Below are 8,609 nucleotides of genomic sequence, written 5' to 3'. Positions count from 1 at the left end.
AGACTGCGACCTGTTCACTGACAAAATTCCGTGCTGCAGGAATATATGCTTTAGAAAAAATTTTTATTTTTCTCGGAATTTAATCATTTTAATTGAGCACAAGAATGTTTGAGTATGTATATTATGTGTGTGAGATATGTTAGTCTGTGCAACCATACTGATTTGGTCCTTCCACTTTGGACAAATTAAAAGCGTCCCATTCTCCCATAGTGGTACCATTTATGGTGGGAGACCTTGCTGGATCTGGGGCGATATGGCTAGGATTTCTTGGGAGCTTTGGCTCATCCATTATCGCGTCCATTCACTGAGGGTGCCTTCTCTATGTTTGAGGCTGACCTGAGATGTATTATTATTTCTGGGTGATCCTACTTGTGTTCTCATGTACCAAACTGTGCTCCCTGTCTTTAGGGATTACAGAGTGTGTCTGCCTTCCCCTATTGCTAAGGGGTGGCCTGGTGGATTCCGTCATACCCAATTGGCATGTGTTCACACCAGGCTGGTTCGCGTTCCTGAGACGTGAGGTTTAGCGCACCCTTGCAGTCACATCATCTGTACGGGGGTTCGCATTGGCTATATTGGGGTGGATACATGGTCAGTTGTAAATCATATTGTTCACCAACCTTGGACGAGGGTCTCTTTTGAAGAATTTAGTGAGTGGGGTGGGGAATAGTTTTAGAATTTTATAAGCTTCATCAATTTTTGGGGGTAACTTCAATCCCATAGCCTTTTCTAAAATTGAGGCTTTTCTCATTGAAAAATATTTTGATGTCTATAAACATCCTATGATTTATCCAGGACTGAATGGATCCGTTCTGTAAATTTTCTAGAATCATTTGATGACATCAGTTCAAGACAGTCATTGATACTTTAAATTGTTGCTATTGGTTTTTACGTCTGCTTTTGGCAAATTCTTCGGATACACTTTCTGTGAAGAAATCTTCAGGTTTCTCCACCTTCAAAACTCATTCCGTTCTCAGATAAACTACTTGGCTTCATGGATTGGACCTTTGTCGTGGTTTTTGAAACGAAAAGACAGAAACAATGTTTGTAATTACACTACATTTTACTTAAACACAAATGGTATTCTTCTAGAACCCTCCCATTGGCACCAAATATTGGACCTCACTATTGCTGAAGATCATCCTTAACATAGCTAGGACTGCATCCCAAAACCTAACCCTTCTATACAGGCTCAGAAATTAATCTAGCCCACAACAACTGCTGACACTCTACAAAGCTCAAGTGAGGTTCACATTGGAGTATTGCTTCTGTTTCCAGGACACTGCTGTTGCTACACACATACACTGCAGATTGCATTCATAGATAGACCATTCAACTAATTTGTCTATTATTCACAGACATTCTGACTCCCTCATGCTTGCTCTGATTGCCTTTCTACTTGTTGCAAACAATGGTTTTTGTTCTTTGGAGTTAGTGACTCTTGTATCTCCTCTCAGACATTCCTAATCTACTTGTCTCTCCTCCACCTCCCCATCATCGATTTTCAACCCCTAAATCCCACTCTAAACCCCAGATCATGGTCTTTCCTCCTCACTGAACATTGGTCCTACCTAATCTCCATGCTTGTGTCTTCCTTGTAGATTTTTGACAGCATTAATCTCACTGAAAGATCTGTGACAGCATGGGGGTTGCACCTTCCTCTATGCTCACCAAATAAAAATTGTATGTATGTATGGACATGTGTAAAGAGGACAACCCACCCATATAAGAAGCTGCCATTAGGTGTCTCCCACAGCTCTAAACACCTTCCACTCTGCTTGCCTATGTTACAGTACTCATAATATCTACGTGTAAATAAACCCCTGAGCAGTTTGGGTGTTAGAGTGTATGGGAAAGGTCCCGCATCTGCTAGGAAGGGCATCCAGCTGTAAAAACCTTGCCAAAACAGATACAGAAGTCTGGTGCAGGCTCCTGCCTGGCCAACTCCTGTCAAACCCCTCCAGCCCATGCTAGCATGGAAGGCAGACATTGATGATGTCGTTCAAGTATTAGATGTAGAGGAAGAGGCCTGCATCCTACCAGTAACAAAACTGAATTCTGACCCCCATGGGATTACACTTGAGTGCCAAGAACTACGCAAGTTGTTCATTAACCCTTTAGCATTCAGATCACTGAAGCATCGTTACATTTGGCCCCATTACTTTGTCAAGCATAATGCCTATTTTTTCACATTGTTTTGAATCCATCATTCATTATGTTGCAGCTTTGTGATTTCGATGATGTGATTGCTTATTTTTTGAAGGGACATTATAGGGTAGGTGTGAGTGGCCGGATCTGGCTGTCAGTTTTTAACATAAAACAGATTAGAATATTTGAGCAAGATATGGTTTGTTTAACTCTTTAGCATTCAGATTATTCTGTCTGAGTGGAGGCGCAATGGCCCAGAGGTTAGGGCAGCGGACTCGCGGTCATAGGATCGCTGTTTCGATTCCCAGGCCGGGCGTTGTGAGTGTTTATTGAGCGAAAACACCTAAAGCTCCACGAGGCTCCGGCAGGGGATGGTGGTGATCCCTGCTGTACTCTTTCACCACAACTTTCTCTCACTCTTATTTTCTGTTTCTGTTGTACCTGTATTTCAAAGGGCCGGCCTTGTCACTCTCTGTGTCACACTGAATATCCCCGAGAACTACATTAAGGATGCACGTGTCTGTGGAGTGCTCAGACACTTACACGAGCAGGCTGTTCCGTTGATTCGGATCAACCGGAACCCTCGTCGTCGTAACCGACGGAGTGCTTCCATCCATCCATTCTGTCTGATGTCACGCTTGTTTGTTCACATTATTTTGAATTACTTATGCATTATCTTTTTCTGTTGATATTTCCATGATACGCTTGTATATGTTCAATATAACATTGTAGGGTAGGTGTGAAAGGATGAATATGGCCAGTTTAAACTTATTTCTTCCTTTTCTCCTTATATTTCTTGCAGTTCTCCATTACTTTGATGTATTAACACTAACTTGTCTTTTTAATAACTGATGCTGGTTCCTCCTCCTCCTCTTGGTTTCAACAGTGACTTTTCAATCCACCTGAAATTCACCTTGTTAGTGGCTGAGTATTCTACTGACCTGTGTATCCCTAATGCAATTCCCAGGTTAAATCAGTGATACAATGGTAGTGGAATCCAGAATGATGAAAGAATCTCTTCTATTGGTTCTTTTAATTAGCAACTCCTGAGAAAGTGATAAAGACTTGCCCTGGCAGGATTTGAACTCACAGTATAGAGATAATTTTATTTTTTCTTCAGCGAGGGGGATTGGTCATCTGGACTGAATCTACAGCAATATATTTACTGCTTCATGTTATATATACACACAATTATACACAAACGTCTGTATACAGGAAGAATGTTTTTATCAAAAATATCACAGTGATTATGTACATTTAGTAACTATAGTTGTGGTTATGTAAATCATATCTATATGTATCCCTTGGTGTTTAGAACATATATACACCATACGACTGTATGTTGTGTGAAGCAATGGAAGTGGGTGACATCAGGAAGGGTGGAATTACAATGTCTCATGAGAGGTAAATGTTAAAGCTATGATTAAGATTATTTTACATATATATATATATATATATATATGCATCCTTATAGACATGTATACATACACATACATGCGTTTGTGTATATATATATATATATGATGATGATGATGCATCCTTATATACATGTATACATACACATACGTATGTATGTATATATATATGCATCCTTATATACATGTATACATCATACACATGTGTATGTATATATAGATATCTCAAGGCGTGTATGTATATATATATATATATATATATATATATAGATATCTCAAGGCATGTATATATATATAGATATCTCAAGGCATGTATATATATATAGATATCTCAAGGCATGTATATATATATATAGATATCTCAAGGCATGTATATATATATAGATATCTCAAGGCATGTATATATATATAGATATCTCAAGGCATGTATATATATATATAGATATCTCAAGGCATGTATGTATATATATATATATGTATATATAGATATATATATAGATATCTCAAGGCATGTATGTATATATATATATATGTATATATAGATATATATATAGATATCTCAAGGCATGTATGTATGTATATGTATGTATATATATATATATATATAGATATCTCAAGGCATGTATGTATGTATATATATATATACACAAACACTATGTGTGTCTGTATGTAAAGACCTATCGAATAAACTGCACTTTGCTTGGAAAGTAAAGGTTGTTGACAGGAAAAGCATCCAACTGTAAACTCGTTTTGTCTTAGCCATGCCAACATGAGGCAAATGGATATAAAAGTAATATAAACATGGACACACACACACATGTATGTATATATATGATCTACATCCCTATTTTCAGGGTACATGTCATTCCAACTTGAACTCATCCCTTAACTACACTCAATACTTTCCATTTTTGGCTACCTGGCTTCCAGTTTGGAACCCTATAATCTAGTCAGAGACATGCTGCTACCTTCAATTCAGGGGAATTTTCAAACATTTCTGGTGTATTTGTGTGTGTATAATAAGAAGGAAGACTTTGGTTGATCAACTTCAAACTACCAGACTCAACACTTGCCAATACTGAGTTGTTTGTTTATATATATATTTTTATAACATTCGAGTTAAATCCTTTCTGTAATAAGTACCGGTTATATTTTAGGGTTGTTTAGATTGATGTCTCCTCTAAACAATTTGTGGTTTTTGTCCTGCTATATGAATGTGATCCATTAGATTGTCATGTGGTGACAGATTTATCGTCAAAGTTGATCCTAGCAGGTTCTTCCAATTCAGAATGCATATGTTTGAATTGGCGTCGCGCCAGGCTTGACTTTATTTTGTCCTGTTCCATAAAAACAACAGCAGCAGCAATAATACTACTACTACTAATAATATGGTATAAAAAAATTGGCTACAGCAAATATTCTGCTCAGTACCACAGACTTGCTTGTCAGTTGTTTGACCGTAACCAGCTGAACATGTCCCTTAGTGGCTGATGATATCTGCATCTCTGATCATGAGCAGAAGTAGTGGGGGAGCATCGTAGTCATGTGTTGAGAAGAATTCTTTGGGCATTTAAATAATTCATCACTGGAAACATGGGTATTTCATTCAACATCTCTAACCCTTATTCAGGGACCTTTTGAGTGAGATGGGCTACATGACCTGAAGAAAATTCTAACTGGGCCCCACCTGCAAGGTTATGCACTGTTTGTTTTGATACGAGATCATCATGTCATGCACATATGGTTGTGATGCATGTACCTAGTGTACCCTTATCAGATGGTTAATCATGATGGGTATATTGGGTTTTGTATTTTTGTACCCCAGTGTTATTTTGATGGCATGCATTGCTCTCTCTCACTCAGTAATAATAATAAGTGTTTTATAAACTTTGGGACCAGACTTCAGATTGGTAAAGAGGAGGAATTTGTCACCTGACATTAACCCTGAAGTATAGAAGTTTACAAGATTTGACTTCAAATATAAGTTAACCCTTTCGTTACCATATTTCTGTTGAGATGCTCTGTGTTTCTTCCAATTATTTTAGATATAACAAAGAATTTAGTAAAATAACTTGGTTATCATTAAGCTAATGTTAGGAACATAAATTGTGACTAAGGTTTGGTGGAAGATTTTAATTCAAAATTTATGAAAACAAGACATTTGTACTGCAGCGCCAGAGCTAGTTTCAGCCGGGTTGGTAATGAAAAGGTTAAAGTTGATTTATTTGCCAATATCATGGTTTAACAACTCTTTAGCGTTTGCATTATTCTGTCAAAAATAATGCCCTTTTTTTTTTTTATATATTCACATTTGTTTTGGTTTAATCATGCATTAATTCGTAGCTGTGAGATTTCAGTGAGGGAACTGTTAATTTTTTAGAATGATATTGTAGGGTTGAAGGTGGTGAGCTGGCAGGAACATTAGCACACTAGGTGAAATGCTTAGTGGCATTTCGTCTGTCTTTACGTTCCGAGTTCAAATTCCACTGAGGTCAACTTTGTCTTTCATCCTTTTGGGGGGTCGATAAATTAAGTACCAGTTGTGCACTGGGGTCGATCTAATCGACTGGACCTCTCCCCAAGAACTTTGAGCCTTGTGCCTAAAAAATTAAAAAAGTAAAAAGGATATTACAGGGTTAGTGTGAGAGGCCAGATCTGGCCATTTTGAATATAAAACAAGTAGAATATTATGATTGGTTTAAATACTAATGGTTTAAGCCAAATTAATTCACTCAGGAAAAACAGTAAACTGATGGCATGTGCTAACAATAATTTATTTTTTTCAACCTTTAGTCTCACTTCTCATCAGTTTATCCATACGTTTTTTTTTTAATTTTAATTTTTATTTTAATATAAGGTGAACTTTCAGCAAGAGATATTAGTTTTTTTCCTATTTGTCTAATTTCTTGATAAGTCGAATGCAGATTTAAGCAGACAGTGATGCTACAGTTGTACCAAAAGTAGCCGTTGAGTTACCTCCAGTTTCTTTTTTGGTTCTTTGATTTGGTAAAAGTCTACAGGGCAGTTTACCTTGTGACTCAAGCTGCCCAGAAATTGTAACTAAATTTCCCTTAAATCACATTTTACTGTATTAAAAGTAGGAATAATTTAGCATGAAGAATAGAATACCTGAAAAAAAAAAATATACAAAATATTGGTTAGAGCTGGGATGTCTTTTACTGTTGGTCTGTTTGATTGGAGTCAACTTGGAGTTAAAACAACCATCATCTTGACACTGTAATGTTATTGATAGATTGGTCTGTTACAGAAGATATTCTGATTGCAAACCAATATGTAAATTTAAGTCTCCATCTTTGTTTTTGTGCACGCACACACTTACATACATATAAGATCAGCAAGATTTAGATTCAGATGAATATGGTACTTAAGTCAAAGGCACCAGAATTTTGTAAGGTATTATCCATATAAATCAAATGGGGTGATTATAATCAAAATAAGCAACAAGTATATCCAAGGTAGAGTAGTACAATTGTTTCATGCTACATCAGTAATACTTACAGTGTTTAATAAAATGAAGCAGTATGAAACAATTGTACAACTCTACCTTGGATATACTTGTTGCTTATTTTGATTATATATACACACATATATATATATATATATATATATAATGGCATGTATTGTGCTTGAGAAGATCAGCCAAGCTAAGTCAGATTGTAGTCATGGCTCATGCCTGTGTTACATAACTCACACCTGTACCTGTGGCACGTAAAAAGCAGCCCCTGCACTCTTTGAGTGGTTGGTGTTAGGAAGGGTATCCAGCTGTAGGAACCATGCTAAATCTGATTGGAACCTGGTGCAGCTTACCAGTTTTCAGTCAAACCGTCCAACCAATGCCAGGATGGAAAACAGACGTGTAAGTGATATATCATGTGATCGACCAGACTATGGATATTGTTATACATCACTAGTTACAATGTGCTTTGCACTGTTTTAGTTTTCAAATAATGCCACCCTGCTGGCTAGGTGAGCAGGCCAGCATTCCCTCTGATTAAAAGGCTGTTGCAGGGTTACCCATTTATAGCTGAGTGAAATGAAGTGTTTTGCTCAAGAACACAATGTGCAACTCGGTTCCAGAATCGAACCCTTGATCTAGTGATTATGAATGCAACGCCGTAACCACTAGGCCATGCACCTACACACACACACATACACACACACACATTGTTTGTTGTATGTCCTAATCCCTATTTTTCATTATAGGATGTTCACTTTACAGAAGTGTCGTGTTCCTAAATGTTATGTGAAGTTCCATAACCTATTTTACCACCGACTCCCATGTTAGCTGCAAATCAGTGAATATAGAAATTCTTGGGAAATGACATTTCACATTGCAGATCACCATATTAAAGACAAGATATTCCTGAACACAATGCTTCTATTTTACAGAAGCATTTACATATCTTAGTCCAGTTTTGTACCTTGAGCTAACCTCACCTCACAACTATACCCTATGTGAGGGCAATCCTACATCTTTGCCATTCTCTTAGCCCTTATTTTTTTTTTTTTTTTGTCCAGGTGCATTCAATTCCAATCAACAGGGGATTTGTAAAATTTTCATTTTAAAGAGTTACCATAATTTGATAAGATATTACAATTTTGTCTTGTTCGTCTGGGTTCCTCAGACGACAACTAATTCACTTGGGTTTTCACCTTGTTTTGACTGGTCATTTTGTTAGTATTGCCTTTAACCCTTTTGATGCCATATTGCCGTCGAAATGCCCCCACCTCTGTTTGAATCCTATTTTGAAAATAATAATGAAAAATTTAGTAAAATAATTTTGTCAATATTATGTTGGGAGTAAGATGGTGAGCAGGCAGATTCGTTAGCATGTCGAACAAATTGCTTAGCAGCATCTCATGTCTTTATGTTCTAAGTTCAAATTCCACTGAGGTCATCTTTGCTTCTCATTCTTTCAAGGTTGATAAAATAAGTACCTACCAGTTGGACACTGGGGGGTCAATGTAATCAACTTATCCCCTCCCCTTAATTTGTTGGCCTTGTGCCAAAATTTGTAACCAATA

General features: G+C 37.1%; 1 long non-coding RNA gene across 1 annotated transcript; it reads left to right on the top strand.

Annotated features, from left to right (window-relative positions):
* Positions 1 to 4,159: 4,159 nt before the first annotated feature.
* Positions 4,160 to 4,908, top strand: LOC118766499. Its single transcript, XR_005002434.1, has 2 exons — positions 4,160 to 4,382; positions 4,514 to 4,908. It is a non-coding gene; the product is annotated as an uncharacterized LOC118766499 (long non-coding RNA).
* Positions 4,909 to 8,609: the final 3,701 nt, after the last annotated feature.

Source organism: Octopus sinensis, linkage group LG16, assembly GCF_006345805.1.
Source record: "Octopus sinensis linkage group LG16, ASM634580v1, whole genome shotgun sequence".
In the NCBI taxonomy this organism is placed as follows: domain Eukaryota; kingdom Metazoa; phylum Mollusca; class Cephalopoda; order Octopoda; family Octopodidae; genus Octopus; species Octopus sinensis.
The sequence above is the reverse complement of the archived record's forward strand: the minus strand, read 5'-3'. Positions and strand labels throughout refer to the sequence as shown.